This window comes from Notechis scutatus, chromosome 1, assembly GCF_049901735.1.
Source record: "Notechis scutatus isolate UNSWTSFEM ecotype Mainland chromosome 1, rNotScu1.2, whole genome shotgun sequence".
Lineage (NCBI taxonomy): Eukaryota > Metazoa > Chordata > Lepidosauria > Squamata > Elapidae > Notechis > Notechis scutatus.
In genome coordinates, this window is record NC_142009.1 from 30,235,313 (window position 1) to 30,255,314 (window position 20,002).

The window sequence follows — 20,002 nt, forward strand, 5'->3', positions numbered from 1 at the left end:
AGAAAATTGAGGGGAGGAGGGGAGAAAAAAGGCCTTAAAGGCAGAGGCACATTTCCCCAAGAGAAAAGAATATGAAAAGGGATGGGTAAGAAGGAGAGAAGGGCAATGTGCTGATACTGGAGTTGTGGGATATTCCAGCCAAGCTGTAAAAAAAAGGAATTTTAGTACTTTATTTCTCTGCTCTTTGATAGAAGCGGGTGGGGGTGAAGTGGGCAGAAGAGATTTTAAGCTTGGAGGGAATAAGGGACACTTAGTGTGCCTTTCCCAACAAGATGTCTCCAGATGTGTCGAAGTCTGATTCCCTTCATCTCCAACCAGAATAGCTGTGTGAGTTTTGGGCTCATGGCAGTTGGAACCCATGAAATTAGCGGGCATCGAGTTAGAAAAAACTGGTTTAAGCAGTAGAAATAATTTTTTAACTTTAAAGGAGCTCTTTAACTGGATGAGAAGTTCTCTGTCCCTGAAAATAGAACTGGAGAGAGGGTTGTCGGAATACATATGTGTATGTTGTACATGTCTTGAGACTGAAATTCAGGGAATATATGTAAGCTTCATATTTATGTTAAGATGTTTACAATTTACATGTGTAACCATCTTAACATAACATCTTCTAGGGGCCATTCAAATCTATCCATAAGTGGTATGCACCTTGATCAAACTTAATTCCCCTGCTCAGTATCCTTGATGTGGATACCGCTTATGTATCCTTCCACATGGTAGCATTTAGCTGAAGTTGCATAAACACACTGACTTAAAACATGGTAACATTCAAGACAAATGAGAGATCTTCAGGTAGGAGAACCACTCTGAATATACTGAATATACTGAATATACAGTATTTTGTGAGCAAAACCATGCCCCAATGTTTTAAGTTAAATGCAATAGGGACACTTAGTCCTGCTTTTTTCCAAATCTGAAAAGAGGGACTTACTGGAGTAGATTTTCAGGACAAAGGACAGCACTTAAGCAGCTCAGATGCTTCTCTGTTGGTGGGATTCCATTGCCACACCCTACTGATTGTAACTGTATTTCCATATTTGAACACAGAAGCAAATAATAAAACTTCTAAATAAAGAGAGATCTTTAACCAGAACTTACCAGGAAAAAAATCAAAATTTAAAATGGGATATGAATGTCTCTTTACATATGATGATAAGAAGAAATAGAAGAATTCATAGAGCAAACCAATAAGATTAATATAATAAACCAAATGCAACTGATATTAATACCCTGATAGGTACATCAGAAATTCGTAACAATTATGAACAGAATCAACAACACTAAATTTTCTATCTAGGTCCTAAGCTTATTTTTATTTTTGTCTTCTTAATTTCTGTCCCAAGGGAAGAACTCTAAGAAGACCATTTGCATTACTCAAGATATTTTCTTTCTACCTATTGGCAAAGGACATCTTCCCTGGCCCTTGTTAATGGCTTTTGCAGCAAAGATTACTTGGTGATTGTCTTGGTTCACAAAGACAAATGTTATTATTTGACTCAGTTTAACCAGTCTCAGTTTATGGAAATCAAAAGAATAGTTTAGTCCTTTCTGATAGTTACTTTTGTCTCTTTAACCTTGCAATAAGAATCTGTACCTAGCTTGGATAGTTGTCCTAGATCAGGGCTGTCAAACTCCCGGCCCCTGAGCACTGGCCATGCCCACACCCGGTTTAGCAAAGGAAAAAAGTCCCAATATGTCATGTGATGCCACAGTGATGACATGAGTTTGACATCCCTCTCTTAGATGAGTCAACCAGGAAGGAAACCTAATCTGGAAGTTTGGGGGAGGGGTCAACTATAACATAATTAACCTTCCTTCCATCCATCCCTTTAATATATCTTTAATATCTATTCTGTACCAGTAGATAGTTCAGATCTGGCTAGTGATATCACCTTCCAGAAACATCATTGGAAGTCTAGGGACAGTAATGAATTTGAACTGAAGTCCAGATTTTATATCACACAAAGTGCAAAAAGAATGGGAGTTTTCATAATCTCTATATATTTCAATGCTACTTGTTAGTTAAACCAACCATTTTCTCTTGGGTAAGAGCTATGGGGGGTGGGATGGGGAGGGTTGGGTGTGTGTATATCTGTGTGGTGTATGTTTTGGAAGGTGAGTGATCTTGGCTAGCCAGTGAGAGTAGTTGATGGGAGAGGGCATAGCTGATTGGTTGTGAAAGGAAGTGGGTCCCTTTGAGTCCTCCATAGTACGTAGTATATGAGCTGCAGTGTCTGGAGGACTCAGTTTCCTCCTCTTTTTAGATCAGACCTGGCATTTTATGGCCTGCAGGTCATATTCAGTCCTTTGGCTGACTGTATCTGGCAGCAGCTGAGAGGTGGCTGAAAAGCAGCCACAACCATCAGTCCCAGTTTCTCATGCGATCCTTTGGAAAAATTAATTGCTTCTCCCTGCTTTAGACGAATGAATGATCATATGGAGTAAATGTGGGGATGCTCTATTTTGAAAACCAGAGGACAGGGGTGGGGATGTATGGGGATTTTGGGGGCGGGATTGGAGATGGAATGGAATATTACAGTGATGACAGGTATGAGAATTTATAGTGGGAGGTTAGGGGCAGGGCAGTATTGGGGAACACAGATCCAGTACTTTGTACTGATCTCATGTTCTGGCCCCTGAACCACAACCCCCAGTTCCTGATCAACAAGCCTTCAGAGGCACTGGCTTTTGGCTGCTACTACTGAATGTCAGGTCAGCCTGTAATAAAGCTTCCCTCATCTATGATTCACAGATAAGTAACCTGGTGTGTATTACCAAGACTTGCCTAAATCTGGCAGGTTCCCCTCTCTGAAATCTGTCCAGCTGGTTCTAAGGTATGAAATCAGTAAAGATTCCAGGCTGGGTGGGAATGTGACAGTTGTAAATCTCTTATGGTTTTCATGGGTGTTGGTCTATCAGATGTTGTATGTCTGGACCCTGTTCCTTAAATTAGATTTTAGGGGTCAGTTGTGGCTGCTGCTACAGTGCCAGCTTCTCTGCTGTACCGCAATCTCCCTGCCTATATCAGGGTGGAAAATGCAAATCCCCAGGCTCATGGCCTTGGAGATTTTGCTTTACTTACCCAGGTACCAGGGTCTGAGAAGGCTCAGAGTTTATAGCCACTCTGACAACCATGGGCCTGTATCAGGTCATATAGTACCCGACATGGGTGTGATGACCCATAGTCTCCCAAAATAACCCCAAAACCGAAACATACATTAAAGTCCGGTAATGCCTTCAATTTAACTTCACTGTTTTATTAGGCACAGTTTAAAGTCACAAAAGTAAATAATGAGGCAAAAGGAAACCAAAAACAAACTGCATTGACGAGAGTTCCGAAGCAAGCCAAGATAATTAATCATACATTCCAGGAAGATAACCGGGGAGAGTCCATGGGAAGAACACCAGCAAAGATAAACCTCTTTCTTTCAAAGGAAACACTAAATTTGACTCCAGCAATTCTGATTACGCAGTTACAAACTTATATACATAGCTTCCAGCTGCAAGTCATGAGGAGGATCATGGTAATCTCCTCCCGAGTAGACCTCGCTTTTCCCTGATTCTCTCCTCCCTGCGTGCCCTAGGATGGATAGGGGATGGGCCTGGGTCCTCCTCTGATTGCTCAGCCGGCCTCTGCCCTTCCCCAGCCTCCTCCACCACCTCTGGAGCCACACTTCCACTCCCTGTTGGCTGTTCCTCCTCTTCCTCAGAGTCAGTCTCCACCAGGGGCATGACAATGGGGTAGTGATCACAGACATGATTAGATTATTTGTCAGAATAGTGGTAAAGTGATCTGGGATTAGAGGAGCTTTCTGTGCCTTCGCTGTCATGATCAGATCATGCTCTGGTAACCACACCACAGGGAGGTTCAACCTATTAGATTGATCTGTCCTCAGTGACTGATGGACCATAAGATTCCAGGCGGAACTGTGGGTTGTTCTTTATAGTTTGATAAAGGCCTTAGTTGCTACTTGGAATAAGAGAGCAGCTATGGCAATGATGGGTAACCCTTTTGGCACCAAGTGGCCAAAGTGTGTGCTTGTGTGCATCCCCAAAATGCAATACATGTGTGTCCCCCATGCATGCGCCCCCTCCCTGTGCATGAACCCCACCTCTCCATGCATGCATCCCCATGCATGCGCACAGCCCCACACATGCGTACCCCCCACACATGTGTGTGCATCCCCCACACATGCACCCCACCCTCTGTGCATGCATGGCAGTGACCTGAAAATCAGCTGGCTGACGGGAGGTGCGCATGCACTTGCGTGGTGGAGCTCAGCTGGGGTGATGGCTTGCATGCCCACAGAGAGGGTTCTGCATGCCACTTCTGGCATGCGTGCCATAAGTTCACCATCATGGAGCTATAGCCTTGATCAGCTGGTGTTCATGCAACACCTTTTTTCCAGTGGTTCCTGTTTCTCTTTGTTTATGAAGGAGTTGAGGGAGATGAAATGAAAGAAGAGACATCTAGAGTACTGCTGAAGATCAACAGAGGATAAAATTGACCAAACATGGGTAAGAAATGCTATTAAGGTTACTTTGTGATGGTAGGCTGGCAAAGTGCCAATCTACTTTCTAAAAAAGTGTTAACCTTACGTCTTTCCTGTGCCCCATTTTCCCATGTACTTTTATAAGTTATTTTGGCAGCAGAACTTATTCTGCCACCTGTGCCATCTAAAAATAAGAGAGGTCCCTACCCCCAAAGTGATAGAAATAATGGGGAAAGACTCAATTTTCTTTGAAAAATCAAAGGTTTTTCCTTAAGTATTAAGTAATCTTTGACAGATAGGCAAAGTATGCATAGAGCTATGTTATTCCCAAGAGTCTTTAACACCCAGTGTATTGGAAACATGAGAAAATCAGAAATGAGCCTCCAGAAAATAAATCTTACATTATCAGAAAGAGGGATTTGTTTCAGCTGGAGTGACTGTTTGAATTTGTTTATTGTTGCGCAGTCCATCAATTAATTGTTTCAAAGGTAGGTGATTTATTAGTCAGACATTTATGCAATTTTAAGGCTGTTTAAAGTCAATATGTCTGAATCCCTAGGCCAATTCAAATTAACATTCTTAACAACAGGCAAAACCTGTCTAAAGTCAAGCTGAGTCCAAGCACTGAATTCCATGTCAACATTTTTTTTGTCTTCTTTCCTAGAATAAAAGTTTTATAATACATCCAGTGCAGAGATAGTGGAAAAATTAGGAAGGAGATGTTTAATGAAATATATAGTCCTATTCAAATAGGGGTTGCTTGTTTATTAGTTAGTTTGTTTGTTTTGGAATCTTCAAGTCAGTATTGACTTTTGGTGATTTTTTTCCCAGAAGTGATTTGCCCTAGCCTTATTCTTAGGGCTGACAACTTCCTTAGATCAACCAGCTGGTTTCTTGCCTAAGGTGGGATCAGTTGTTAGTTCTCTGCTTAAACACACCACCAAACTGCCTCACATTTAAGAAGCAATTCACTTTTAGCCATCCCATGCTTTCTAATTATATTTAAACAGTAGCTAAGGAGACCCCAGCTTGGTTATGGCACTTGAACATTTTTTTGTATAAATCAATAACTAAAGATATTCTAATCATGGAATTCACTCTACTTTTACCTCATTTGTTCAGTTTTCAAGAAAGAAATAACAACTTTCCTCTTCCCAGTAGGTTTTTGGAGTTGGATGAATAATATTAGATACTATTTTGTATTTGATATGGTATTGTTGAACACTTTAAATGCCCACAAATAGATATCCCGGAATAACAAGCGATAAACACTAAGTAAACCTTACAAAATGATAAATGTTACAAGATTCCAGTGTGAACCTATTTTAAGAAATGGTCTAAGCTGTATATCTGACCTAGACAATTAGAAAAATTCTAGCAATTGTCTTTTCAATTTCTTTTTATCTCTGTTAGAAACAGAATTGATATATCACAGATATACTGTAAATATGCTCTAGAGCCTTATTAGTGAGCAAGGCTTTTACCATAAGTCAGTGTTGCTGGAGGCAATTTTGCCCATGTCAGTTTGCATTTTGTCCCTGAACTTATACAGCATGATAGAATGATGGATTTTCCCCTTCACTGCGGGAACAAAGCATTTCTTTGATTTTCTTCCTACATCAAAATTGCAGTTAATTTGGTATGCCATATCTAATTAAGTATGGTTTGTATATGTTTAACTAAAACATCATCAGCAAGTTTCTATGTCCTTACTTGTGAAATTTGCATATCAAAAAGGGGACAAGTACTGAGAAACATTATATTTCCATGCTAAGATGAGGTGCTTTAAAAACTCTTTTAAGAAACAAACTCTCTTAAGAAAGGATCACACACGAAACAATTCCACATATGTGTATATTGTTTTGACCAGCTAAGCTGGCTGTGTTGACAGAAGCCGGTTGTCACAGAAACCCAAGAGAAGTTGCTAGACATAATTATGTAGTCAGCACCATAGACAGCTCTCTGACAGGCTTTGATGCAGAACTTAAGCATGTAATACAGTGTTTCCAAAACTTTTTCCTTCATTACCCAAAACCACATATCAGAAAGATGTATGTATGTATGTATGTATGTATGTATGTATGTATGTATGTATGTATGTATTTGTATCCAGCCTTTATTATTTTTGCAAATAATTCAAGACACTAAACTTATCCATCACACCTTCCTCCTCCTATTGTCTCCACAACAACAACCCTACAAGGTAAGTTGGGTGAGAGAGAGTGAGTGACCCTAGGTCACCCAGTGCAAGTAAAACATCTTAGGCCAAGTTAAATGTCCCCATTGGGATTGGGTAATGGGTTCGTGATTCATGTTCAAAGAAAAACCACTTTTGCCAAATTTGGGGGGATTTACCTAGGTTTGGGAAGCACTGACATAACAGCTTTTCTTTAACATGCTACCCTTTATGGCTTGACACCTGAATACCTGCATGACTGTCCACAGCTGGGTAGAGGTTGGAATAAGAGGCTCAGGAGGGATGGTCCCTAAGTTATTGGCCTGTAAAGGTGACAGTGGGAGAATTGTACTTTGAGACCTACAAGACTGATGCCAGCCTTAGCAGTCAGACCAGAGAGGAAACATGGCCAGATAAGCGGATTCTATTTTATTGTAAACTACATGAACAGAATCTTGCAGATATGAAAGGAAGCAAAAGCAGGGTATAAACAAACAAAAAGCAAGTTGTTTCAAAATGTATATAACTATAGGTCCAGAAGATCATATTTCCATCTATTTTCGTATAAATAATTCCAATTTCAATCAGCATATATTATTTTAAGAAATTGTAAGTATTTTAATTTGCAATGTATTGAGTAGAAAACCATAGAAAAGCCATTTTCAAAGATGCTGTTGAGGCATGCAGAATTATCCTAAAGGAGTCATGGAGGTGCCCAATAGCTCTTTCATATTGTATGTACAATATATGGTACGTGGTATGATTCATATATCATACCAAATATAAATCTGTCTGTCTGTATGTCTGTCCGTCCATCTGTCCATCCATCCATCCATCCATCCATCCATCCATCCATCCATCTAGTCTTTTGTAAGAACATAAGAGCTGTGCTGGATCCAATAAAGAGCCCAACTATTTTGTCCTACACAATGTTTAACCAGATGCACCCAAGAAGTGCATCAGTATGGAGAGGAAGGAATAGTCCTCTCCCATTGTTGCCTCCAACAGCTGTTATTTAAGTTTTTCCAGCTTTGTTTCAGAAGAAAGTACTGTATGCAATTATCAAGGGTAATGGCCATCATTTGCTTATTACTCCATGGATTTGTTGAGCTATCTTTTAAAATCATCTAAAGGGACATGTATCACCACAATGAATGAAAATGAATTCTGCAGTCCAAGTTGTTGTAGATAATAATGTTGCTGAGCATTGATAACCTCTGCAGCAGGTTCACTGAGAATCTGCTTAGAAATTCCATTACAGTCTGGATACCACTGTTAAAAAGAGGTTGCAATATTACCAGAGTGATAGCATTCATGCAACTATTTAATCTATCTAGACAATTTTAGAGTCTTTGATGTCCAGTGAAAAAATTCTCAAAATATCTTGTAAATGTAAGGTCAAATGGCAAAATTAACCTTTAAGTACCTATATAGTTCTTCATTTGTGTAAAGAAAAGCCTCTTTCAAGTTGATCTCATTTTGATTTCACTAAACTCAAATCTGCCATGCCTGCGTAGTTTTATTGGCATGAGTCATCCTTCCTACTTTACAGCCCTGGTATTTTCTCATCCAAGAACTAATAAGAGTTAAACCAGCATAGCTATTGAGACAGCCAAGTTTGACTAGTCTTCATGAAAATGTCTAGGATTGTTATGTTATAGAAAAACATTTCCTCCCTCCTTCCCTCCCTCCCTCTCTTTCTTTTACTTTCTTTCGTATAGCCATGAGCTTAACTAAGTAATTCTGGGCAGTTTGCAATTCCAATTTTATCCTGATAAAAAGTTATATATTTGGAATGCACTTGGTTTTCCACAATTACCTGATTTCTGGATGCAAAAGAATTTTCTTTACCAGAGGTTCCCATCTAAATATATAATTGGCCATTCAACAGCTGGAAAAAGAATAAACATTTTCTCTTCACTGTTATTGTGGCATGATCAGAATGCATATTGGTGCTTCATTTATTTATTGAAAACATTGTGTAATTGAGAATTGGGTTGACTTGTGATATTGCACTTTTACAGTTCCAAATATCTCCATCCCTACCATATATAGTAGAGATTTCTGGATATGATAATCCCAACTCATTTGGAAAACATCTAATAATGGATGAATGATTTGAGACTTTAAGTCAGATCTCAATGCCATTGGGATAATTAGTTTCTTCTGGACCTGCCCAGGAATCAGAAAATCCATTCCCCCAGTTTGACCTGTTTGGTTGCTTCACATATGGGGATGAAGATTTAAGTAGCTCTTTACATCATGAAAGAAGATAGCACTTGCTAGCTTCTGCTGCACACCATGTTGGGCCATGGTGTGGAGATACAGTATTTCTTTATCCAAAGGAAAACTTGGGTTGCTGAGTGTATTGAAGTGGCGGATTGAGAAGGAATTGATATTACCTCATTGCAAGGAAGGTGATTGAATCTCCCCACAAGTCTTTGTTCAATTTGTTCTCCAACACCTATCATGTGGCAGTTGTCCGTGTCAGATCAGAATACATTTGTAATCTCATTTGAATATTATTGTCACAGATTCATTGCTGTGAATTCATCCTTAGTTTTGTATCTTTTTCTAGTCCTGCCCTTGCTGCCTATTGTTAATGTACTGTTGTTCATTTAAGTCTCCAAAGACAAATTCTCAGATTCCTACTGTATATCTTTTGTTTCTAAATACAAGCTCACACTTATACTACACTGTGTATGGGAGATGTGTGGAAACTGAAGTGAGTTTTACACTCCATTCTTATCCAGAGCTTTCAAATTTTAGTTTGCTGTCAATACAAGTAACAATAAAGTAACACTGGTATCAGTATATCCTTCCCATAAGAGCTTTGCAATACATTGCTGCATAATGTAAAAAAACAAAGTAAATTTATATTCTTTACTGTCCAATCTTACCAGCTCCCTGTAAAGGAGGTTAACATACATCTCTCAGCTATTGTATATTTGTACAATATATTAGACTTGGTTAGATTAAATGTTCTGAAGAGAAACCAGTGTATTTGTTTAGCTTTCTTAGTGGAGAGTTTAGTATGTTGTATGAACCTAGACAATTTAGTTAGTTTATGGTTCAATGGTTTGTGCAAACCATTGATAGCTAGCCTGGCATCGTTGTTAAGATGCTGGCCTAGAAACCAGGAGACTGTGAGTTCTAGGCCTACCTTAGGCATAAAAACCAACTGGATGAGTTTGAGCCAGCCACTTTCAGCCTATCCACGTCACAGAGTTATACAGAAAATAGGAGACAGGAGGCACACTATATTCACTGCATAGATTAGATAGATAGATAGATAGATAGATAGATAGACAGACAGACAGACAGACAGACAGATATGGAATATAAAAACAACCCTGAAAATGTGTTAAATCAATACTAAGGAAAGCAAGTTGTGTGAATGCAGCCATATAGTACTACATTTGGTTTCTGCAGGATGCATACAAATGTCTACATTTCCACAAAAGGGGACAACAGAACAGAAAGGAAGATAAAAGGGTAGAAGAATGGGAGGCAGAAATGGCAAAAATGCAGGCAGCTTTTCATTTCTATGGGGATTGAAGCTAAGAGTTATGCAGATCCACATAATGCAGTGTATAGCCTCTGCCCAACCCACCCCCTGTAATAATTGCATTTTGCTGCTGCATTCAATTCTTGAAATGAAGGTTTTAAGCCTTCCTAAATCAGCTCTAGGCTTTTCTTGTTTTTGTTTGAATAAGATGTTCCTCAGAAAATGGTGCAAGCCTGACTTCATCTCCTACCTCCATTCTGTTCCCCTCCGCCCTGTCCCTTGATTCATTGCCCAAGGCTGCTGCAAGAAAAGTGGAAACGCTGACTGCAGCAAATTGCCATTTTTCTGCCTTTAATGCAGGGAAAATACACCAAGGAACAGAGTGTACAATCTTGTTCCCTGAGTGTCTCTTGATCCTAGTGATTTGTTGAATTTGCTGCAGAAATATATGGAGAGAAGAGAAGTGATGGTGGGGATGCGTAAAAGTGAGTTGGTGTGATGAGGGAAAGAATCTCTATCTATCATCTAGCTACCCATGTTTCCCTGAAAATAAGACCCTCTCTAATTTTTTTTTTTGCCACCAAAAAAGGCACCAGGTCTTATTTTTGGGGAGAATGTTGTCCACTGACTCACCTCATTTTCATGCATCGCCCCCAACCTCCTTTTCTCTGTCAGAGGCTTTCAAGAACTTCTTAGGCTTCAAATAGTTGCAGCCAGGCCTCGCATACCTTGGCCCATTTCTTCTGCAGCCAGCAAGGCTTTCCTGAAGGCCTCTGTAGCCAATAACAGAGCTCTGATCTGGAGTTCTGTTACTGGCTACAGAGGCCTTCAGGAAAGCCTTGCCGGATGCAGAAGAAATGGGCCAAGGTATGCGAGGCCTGGCTGCAATTATTTGAAGATAAGTAGTAGGGCAGCTCCACCAGCCCCAGCCCCACCCTAACTTAAGTTTTACCTGTGCACCCTGGAGTGGGCATGGCCTTAATTTATTTTATTTATTTATTTTATTTGGTTTGTCAATTGCTTACAAGATAATAGGCAAAGGAAAAACATAGTTATGAATACATGGATACATATAAGAAAAATAAAAGAAACAATAGGAAAGGGACGGTAGGCACGTTGGTGCACTTATGCACGCCCCCCTACAGACCTCTTAGGAAAGGGGTGAGGTCAATAGTAGAAAATCTAAGGTTAAAGTTTTTGGGGTTTGGGGAAGAAACCACAGAGTCAGGTAGACATTGACCACTCTGTTGCTGAAGTCGTATTTCCTGCAATCAAGTTTGGTGCGATTAACCTTGAGTTTGTGTCTATTGTTTGCTCTTGTATTGTTATGGTTGAAGCTGAAGTATTCATTGACAGGTAGGACATTGCAATGTATGATTTTATATACTATACTTAGATCGGACCGAAGGCGCCGTAGTTCTAGGTTTTCTAGGTCTAGAATTTCAAGTCTGGTGGCATAAGTGTTGAGGTAATTCCCTGTTAGGAGAATGAGCGCACACAGGGAGACATAGTGAGAGTAGTGAAGAATAACACAAAACTAGTACACAGATACACTGTGTAGTAAAATGTAGGTTTTACTTCCAGTAAAAATTTTAAGCAAAGTTCAAGAAAGAGTCCAAGTCATTCATGGTTAAAGCAGTCAGTTTTCAGTCCAGGGATAATCCAAATAACAAAGTCCAGTATCAAAAACAGTTCAGTAATAGACACATCAAATCCAGGAATAACGGTCATCAGTAACACTCAATAGGGAAATGCAGGAAAGGCAACACTCTCAGCAACAACAGAACAAAACAACCCAGGTTTCTGGCTCCATCTTATGGCCGTTTGAGGAACCACACCCAATTACAATTTTAGCATTCCCTTAAAGAGACAATATTAAAATGTCTATCCTGGTTTATATATTTTCCAACCCAACTGTTAGGTGACTTACATTCCTAACATTCTCCCCTTTGGGTAGGACAATATATACAACCTTACATTCTAAGTCCATAATCCTCACAGCAAGCCTTATGCTTTACAGAATCTTGGGCTTTTGTAAAATGATCTGCAATGTTATTTTCTGACATACAGTATTCCAGCTTAATCATCTTACTGTGCACACATTGTCTCACATTTAAATATCTTAAATCTGTGTGTTTTGATCTTGTCTTAACAGCAATATTTGAAGCCATTTGTATTGCTGATTGGTTGTCTTCATAAACAACAATAGAATCTGTTACATCAATTCCCATATCAATTAATAGTTGCTTATAATAAACTAAATCTGTACATAATAGAGATAAACATGAGAATTCAGCCTCCATTGTTGAAAAACTTATATGTTTCTGTCGAATAGATCTCCATCCAATCAACACCGTTCCCAATAATACTACAGTACCCGATGTAGATTTACGTGTATTTACGTCTGTAGCAAAACTTGCATTGGCATATGCAGTTAGACTTAGTTCATCCTTAGGCTCCAAATACAATGAATAATGCATTGTTTGTTTCAGATATCTTAACACACGCTTTGCAGCTTGTCAGTGCCTTTCAGTTGGCTCAGCGTTAAATCTCGCTAATTGGCTAACACCAATTAGCTTAGGATGCTATATCTGGCCTTGACCAATTACTGAGATAAGATAAACTACCAATCAAGGACTGATAAATGTTCTTATCAAAAACAGGACTTTGAACATCAGTATGGCTAAACTCCTGGCTCATTGGTGTCTTAGCCGGCTTACAAAGTTCCATTTTAAAATTCTTTAGTAATTGGTTAATTTTATCTGCCTGTGAGATCTTGTATCCTCCCCTAGTTTTATCTATCTTTAAACCAAGATATTGCTTAATTGCCCCTAACTGTTTTATTTTAAATTTCTTCTCTAACAGTGAAATTATTTTGGTAGCTTCTTGTTCAGTTTTGGTGATTAATGCTATGTCATCAGTAAACAATAGCAACAATGAAATTATACAGTTACTATCTTTTTTAAACAAACATGGATCAGCCATGCTGGCTACAAAACCTATTGTCAGCCTTCAAGATTTTCTCCCTTTGCTTTGCATCTTTCGGCTGTCATAAGTAACAGGGGGAGGAGGGGGGAATGGTTATGGGAAGTGAGCTGGAGGTGTTACAAACCAGAACTGTATAAGCTGGGGGAGGTAGATTCCTGCTTAGGTTTCTATCCTATACTGTGCGCAGCTGCAACTCTTTTTCAAAATATGTCAAGGTCAACGGAAGAGGCCTCATCACCACCTGGAGATACCCACATGATGATATACACAACTTTTAATTGGATGAGCCAATTGAACTATTGGGGGTGGGAACGTTGCCATTACTTTGTATATGTGATTTACGCACTCATTTTCTCAGATTCAGAATTCTTTTGTTGCTACCACTTGATTTCCAGTAAAAGATATCTTTTCTCTGATTAAAGGAGTCTAAGTATTTCTTTCTTGGATTTTGAATGGAGCACCAGCTGACATTATTCTGAATCTCCCCATTACCAGCCCACCCGGAGAATTAATAAATTTTCTTCCGAGGGGGTCTGAACACAATGTCAAATCCAGCCAGCAACCAAGAAGACCTGGGAGCAGCTGGAGGACAAGATTCTCTGCTGTTAGAGGTAGCAGGGGAAGCTGACTTGTTAGCAGAATTAAGTCTTGGCGAAAAACCAGCTGTAAAATGCAAATGGTCCCTGGGAGTCGGCTGGAAGGATCCTGAGGAAAATCCTCCTCCAGGAGTAACCACTACCCGTCAGCAAGAAAGAGAGGAGCCATGGCAAGAGAAGGAAAGAAAGAATTTTCTACTAACTCAAGGCTTGCATCTTCTAAATGAAGCTATCGGAGGACCTCAAACTGATCAAAGGTATGAGGGAGAGGAGGAGGAGGCAGCCCCAGCCAGAAGAATTAGAGCAACCACCCCCATAAATCAACCTGGGCTAGCGCAACAGGCAGCAGCAGCCCAGGGCCCCCCAGTGGGGGGAGTAATTGCCAGAAGATGTAGAACTCCAAAGGTGCCTCTGTTGGAAGTAAAATATGGGGGGATCCCAAGGAGTTAGGATTCTTCCTGGCACAAGTCTGGAGCCATATGGAGGAATATGGAGGGGCAGCCAAAGTTAGATGTGTTACCAGGGCTCTGGAGGGAACAGCTGCAAAGTGGATGGTGACTTTGCATAATGATAATGCACCTCAGCTCATGAATTATGACCTGTTCATGACTGTGCTGCGGGCCAAGTTTGAAGACCCACTTGCTGAACGCAAGGCCAGGATTAGGATGAAGACCATAAATCAGGGGCAGAGATCAGTGGCCAACTACACCCAGGAATTTAGAGAGCTGGTGTGTCATATTTGAGGCTGGTCCCAGGGAGCCCTAATAGAAGCTTTTAAAGATGGGTTGAATGAAAATGTATATCAAAGCTGTATTGCCAGAAGAGACCCCAGTGAGCTGCAGCTGTGGTACATGCTGGCAGCAGAGGTGGAAATTGATCTGACCCGAAACAGATGCCGGGGGGGTCTTGGTTGGAGTAAGTCCTCCCCCACCAGCCCTCGAGAAGCCTTAAAACCTCAAAAGGGAGGAAAGGCAGCAAAACCCAAGACCACTGCATGCTTCTGATGTGGGAAGGAAGGCCACCGGGCTGCAGACTGCCGTGCCAAGCTAGAGCCAAAGGGGGCACCAGGAGGAGGAAGAAAACTTGAAAAACCCCCAGCAAAGCCTCGCGAAACGGCACTTAAAGCAGAGAAGGATGTAGAGATCGCCTCTCCGAAAGGAGAGGAGCTGGGAACTCCAACCTCTTCTGAAGAGAGTGAATCCGAATCGGAAGACGACTCACTGGTAAGTCCAAACAAGGGCCCTATGACCATTCCAGTGAGATTAAGGGGACCCACGTCGGGAGCCAAAGGGGAAATGCTGGCCTTGTTAGACTCTGGGTGCACAAGGTGCGTAATCAGCTTGGAGGTAGTAGAGAAAATGGGCTTAAGGCTAAAGACTTTAAAAATGCCCATAGCCTTTTGCCAACTGGATGGATCGGTAGCTGGGGGTGGCCCTGCACATTTCATAATGGAACCAATAGAAATGACGATGGAGAAGCATAGAGAGACTTTGTGTTTTATTGTGGCTCCTGGGATGGAGTGCTCCCTAATACTGGGGTTGCCCTGGCTCCGGAAATGGAACCCCCACGTTGATTGGAGGAGAGGGTCATTGCGCATACATACTGACCAACGCCCAGAAGGGGAGGGGCAATCTCAACCGAAACTCAAGAATCCCACTGAGCTGGCCTCCACTGACACTGAGAGCCTGAAGGGGGCGGAGAAAATTCCAGAAAATTCCAATTCAACGAGTTTATTCCATTTAGGCCTCAGGGCTCCCGGGGGGGGGGGGGGGGGGGGGGGGGGGGGGGGATGGGGGGGGGGGGGGGGGGGGGGGGGGGGGGGGGGGGGTTGGGGGGGGTTTGGTTTGGTGTTTTGGGGTGTGGGGGGGGGGGGGGGGGGGGGGGGGGGGGGGGGGGGGGGGTTTTTTGTTTGTTGTGTTTTTTTGGGGGGGGGGGGGGTTTTTTGGGGGGGGGGGGGGGTGGGGGGTTTTTTTAAATGGGGGGGGGGGGGAGGGGTTTAATAGGGGGGGGGGGGGGGGGGGTTTTTTTCCCGTTTTCCTTGGCCGCAGGGGCCCTCAGTATTCATGCAAATGATCAATCAGGTGTTGCATGAACATCTATACAAAGGGGTGTTGGTTTATCTTGATGATATTCTTATCTACATGGAGACTCGTGATGAACATGTGAAACTAGTGCGGTCAGTTTTGGAAAAACTTCAAGCTGCTGAACTGTATGCAAAGTTGTCCAAGTGTGAATTCCACCAGGAAAAAATTGACTATTTAGGCTATCGCATCTCACATGATGGCATAGAAATGGATCTGGGGAAGGTTCGTGCCGTTTTGGAATGGGCCCCTCCCCGCACTAGGAAACAACTTCAAAGTTTCTTGGGATTTGCTAATTTTTACCGTCAATTTATCCCTGCTTTTGCGAAGATTGCAATGCCCATCACAAATCTCCTAAAAACCAAAGGGGAGGTGAAACCGAAGCCTAGTAAACCACTGGAGTGGTCCATGGAATGTCAAGCCGCTTTTGAGAAGCTGAAATGACTGTTTGCTGCTGAACCAGTACTCAAGCACCCGGACATGGATGCTCCTTTTGTAATCCAAGCCGATGCGAGTGACGTAGCTGTCGGGGCGGTGTTACTACAAGCAAACGAGATGGGGACTCTGCAACTTTGTGCATATACTTCCCGTAAACTAACTGAAACTGAAAGAAGATGGGCCATCTGGGAAAAAAGAAGCTTTTGCAGTTCGCTGGGCTCTGTTAACCTGGAGGCATTTCTTAGAAGGGGTGAAACACCCATTTGAGGTGTGGACGGATCATAAAAATTTGGAGGCTTTGAAAATGCCTCGGAAGCTGTCTCCCAAGCAAGTTGGTTGGGCGCAGTACTTTAAACGCTTTAATTTTTCATTGAAGTACATTCCAGGGGGGAAGAACTTCATGGCGGATGCTTTATCTAGATTACCTCAATATAATAGTGCTGGCCAAGAAGTAGTACAGCCTATTGCCCCAACCAAACAATTGGCAGCTCCAGTGGTTACCAGAGCCCAGAAGAAGAAGGAGGTTGATTTATCAAATGATTTGACTGCACAATTAAGAGATGCTCTAAAACTTGATGATTGTTTCCTTGCTCACTCAAATAACTGTACGGTTAGAGATGGATTGGCATGGGCGGGGGCCAAATTATATGTGCCAGCAAAGCTGAGAAACCAAATATTACAGCAAGCTCATGACTCTAAAGCTGCTGGACATTTTGGATTCGTGAAAACCTTACACTTGGTTAAAAGGCAATTTTGGTGGCCTACCTTGAAAAAGGACATTGAGACTTATGTGGCTAGCTGTCCTATCTGTGTTTGACTAAATCCACATCTAAACAGGGGAGGGATTCTAACTTCCTTTATCTATGACTGTATGCCTGGAAATATCTTAGACTCTGCTTTGACTAGTATTGGGATTAAATCCCTTTCAATAAAGGATTCCCTTTGAAACACCTAGTTTTCAGAAGTTCATTCTTTTCGGTTGAAGCGAAAAAGTCCAGTGTTTACATATGTATTCATTTTCTGTAGTTGCCCAATCAAGACATGTGACTCTGGGCAGTTTACAATTCTAATTTGAACTCAAAGACTTTTTCATGTAAACAGGCATTTTATCCTTCAAGCTTCATTCAGTCTTAAGTCATTGCAGGATCTTCTTCGTTGCTGTAGAGCAGGGGTGGGCAAACCACGCCCGTGGGCCACATCCGGCCCATTGGTCTGTCCAATGCGGCCCACCCCTGAAAAAAAATCGCTGCCATTGGTCTGTCCAATCCGGCCTGCCCCTGAAAAAAATCGCTGGCGTGGCGTATTGCCCTGTGCCGCGTGGCCCCCAAAGCTGCAAAACAGTGCGGAGTGATCTAGGGGTAGGAAAGAAAAGAAATTTGCAAAGGCCTCGGCTAGGAGTTCGAAATCACCTTCGAGTGCGACCTCTCTGAAGGTGAGTCCCCGCCGATCCCCCTTTTTTCCGGGCTTCCAGGCTTAAACTTTGCAAAGGCAAAGCTTGCAGGCTGGAGCATCTTCCCGCCGAGGAGCGGAAGGGTTCCACCCGGCGGGCGGGGTGGGCTGCTTGGAGCGGGCTGCCGTGCGGCTCGGGCGGCGCGAGCGCCCGCGAGTTAAAACGAAGCCAAAAGTTGCTGGGAAGTTGCTCGGTTTTCCGGGGCTTCCAGGGCTTTGCAAAGGCAAAGTTTGCAGGCTGGAGCGTCTTCCTGCCGAGGAGCGGGAAGGGTTCCGCCCGGCGGGTGGGGCGGGCTGCTTGGAGCGGCTGCTGTGCGGCTCGGGCGGCGCGAGCGCCCGCAAGTTAAAACGGCCGAAAGTTACTGGGAAGTTGCTCGGTTTTCTGGGGCTTCCAGGGCTTTGCAAAGGCAAAGTTTGCAAGCTGGAGCATCTTCCTGTCGAGAGTGGAAGGGTTCCGCCCGGCGGGCGTGGCGGGCTGCTTAAACTTTGCTCGGGTGGCACTTTAAAAGCCTGCTCCCAGCACCCGAGCAACTTCCCAGCAACTTTTAACTCGCGGGCGCCGCACCTCGCCCGAGCCACACAGCAGCCCGCTCCAACCAGCCCACCCTGCCCGCCCGGGCGGAACCCTTCCCGCTCCTCGGCGGGAAGACGCTCCCGCCTGCAAACTTTGCCTTTGCAAAGCCCTGGAAGCCCCGGAAACCCGAGCAACTTCCCAGCAACTTTCGGCTTCCTTTTAACTCGCGGGCGCCGCACTTGGCCCCAAGCCGCACGGCGGAGGGGAAGCCCGGCGGGCGGGCGGGCGGACTGCTTGGAGGAGGCTCCGGCTTCCCTCCGCCAGGCACTAGCGCCTGCGAGTTAAAAGGAAGCCGAGTTGATGGGAAGTTGCTTGGGTTTCCGGGCTTCCAGGCTTAAACTTTGCAAAGGCAAAGTTTGCAGGCTGGAGCGTCTTCCCGCTGAGGAGCAGGAAGGTTCCGCCCGGGCGCGGCGGGCTGCTTAAACTTTGCTTGGGCGGCACTTTAAAAGCCTGCTCCCAGCACCCGAGCAACTTCTCAGCAACTTTCGGCTTCCTTTTAACTCGCAGGCGCCGCGCCTGGCCCCGAGCCGCACGGCAGAGGGGAAGCCCGCGGGCGGGTGGGCTGCTTGGAGGAGGCGACCCGGCGGTGCTCCGGCAGCAGCAACAGGCAGTTTCACCCGGGCTCCGCTCAGGTGTCCGGCTGGGCTATCAGGAGTTGCTACCGCCGGTGCAGCTCCAGTGCGGCTCCAGTCCCGCGTTGCCTTGGGAAGGAAAAGGCAAAACCAGGAGCCGCTGAGCCTGAGCCTCCGGTGCCGCTGCTCCCGTTGCAAAGCACCGCCGCGGCTCTTCCTTTTTGCCTTTCCCTTCCCGAGGCAACGCGGACTGGAGCCGTGCGGAGCGCGCCGGCGGTAGCAACTCCTGACTCAGGGGCCTCCGAGGGGAGGGAAGGAGGAGAAGAGGGGAGGGAAGGGGGCGATTCCCAAAAATCTTGTGCTGACCCGGCCCGTCTGTCAAATTTTAAAAGTCAGTGCGGCCCCCGAGCCAAAAAGTTTGCCCACCCCTGCTGTAGAGCAACTTTTGCCATGTTTTCACTTATCCTGGATTACATATCCTCACTCCCAACTGTTGACTATATTGATTGGGGTGATGTGAATTGCAATAATCCTTCAGGTTCCAGCTTGAGTTAGTTGCCAGTTCCTTATACTTCATCCTTGGGCCTCTTTGTGGCAGAAGCTGGTCTTTTAGAGAGTCAGCAGTTGTATAGAGAAGCTTGAAAAATGATTTAATAGGGTGATGCCACAAAGAGATTCAAAGCAAATCTGCATTTAGGAGAGCATATTTGGATTATACGGCTTGGACTGAGGTATTTTTATTGGCACCCATCTCGAGAGGGAAATGTTATAAGGAAAAACAACCACAACAATTGCCGCACAAAGGAGATTGACAAGACTTTTTGAAAGGATGGAATGTTATCAAGCATTTCCAGAAAGCGATCAATGTGTTGGGAAGTAGTTTTGATTTAACTGGGTCTTCTTTAGGCATGTGGATTTACACCTGCCATTTAAAACCCAGGGAAAGAGTGAGCACCTGCTCAAGGGAAATTGCCACCTGTAACAAATTTGCACATTATTTAAGCCCTCATGAAAGATAAAAATGATGTCCAGTTCATGCACTGTTTATTGGCTGGTTTCAGATCTCATGGTACTGACACTACCATCTGTAGCACTAGGCTAAAACTGTTCACTGAAGTGGATGAAGG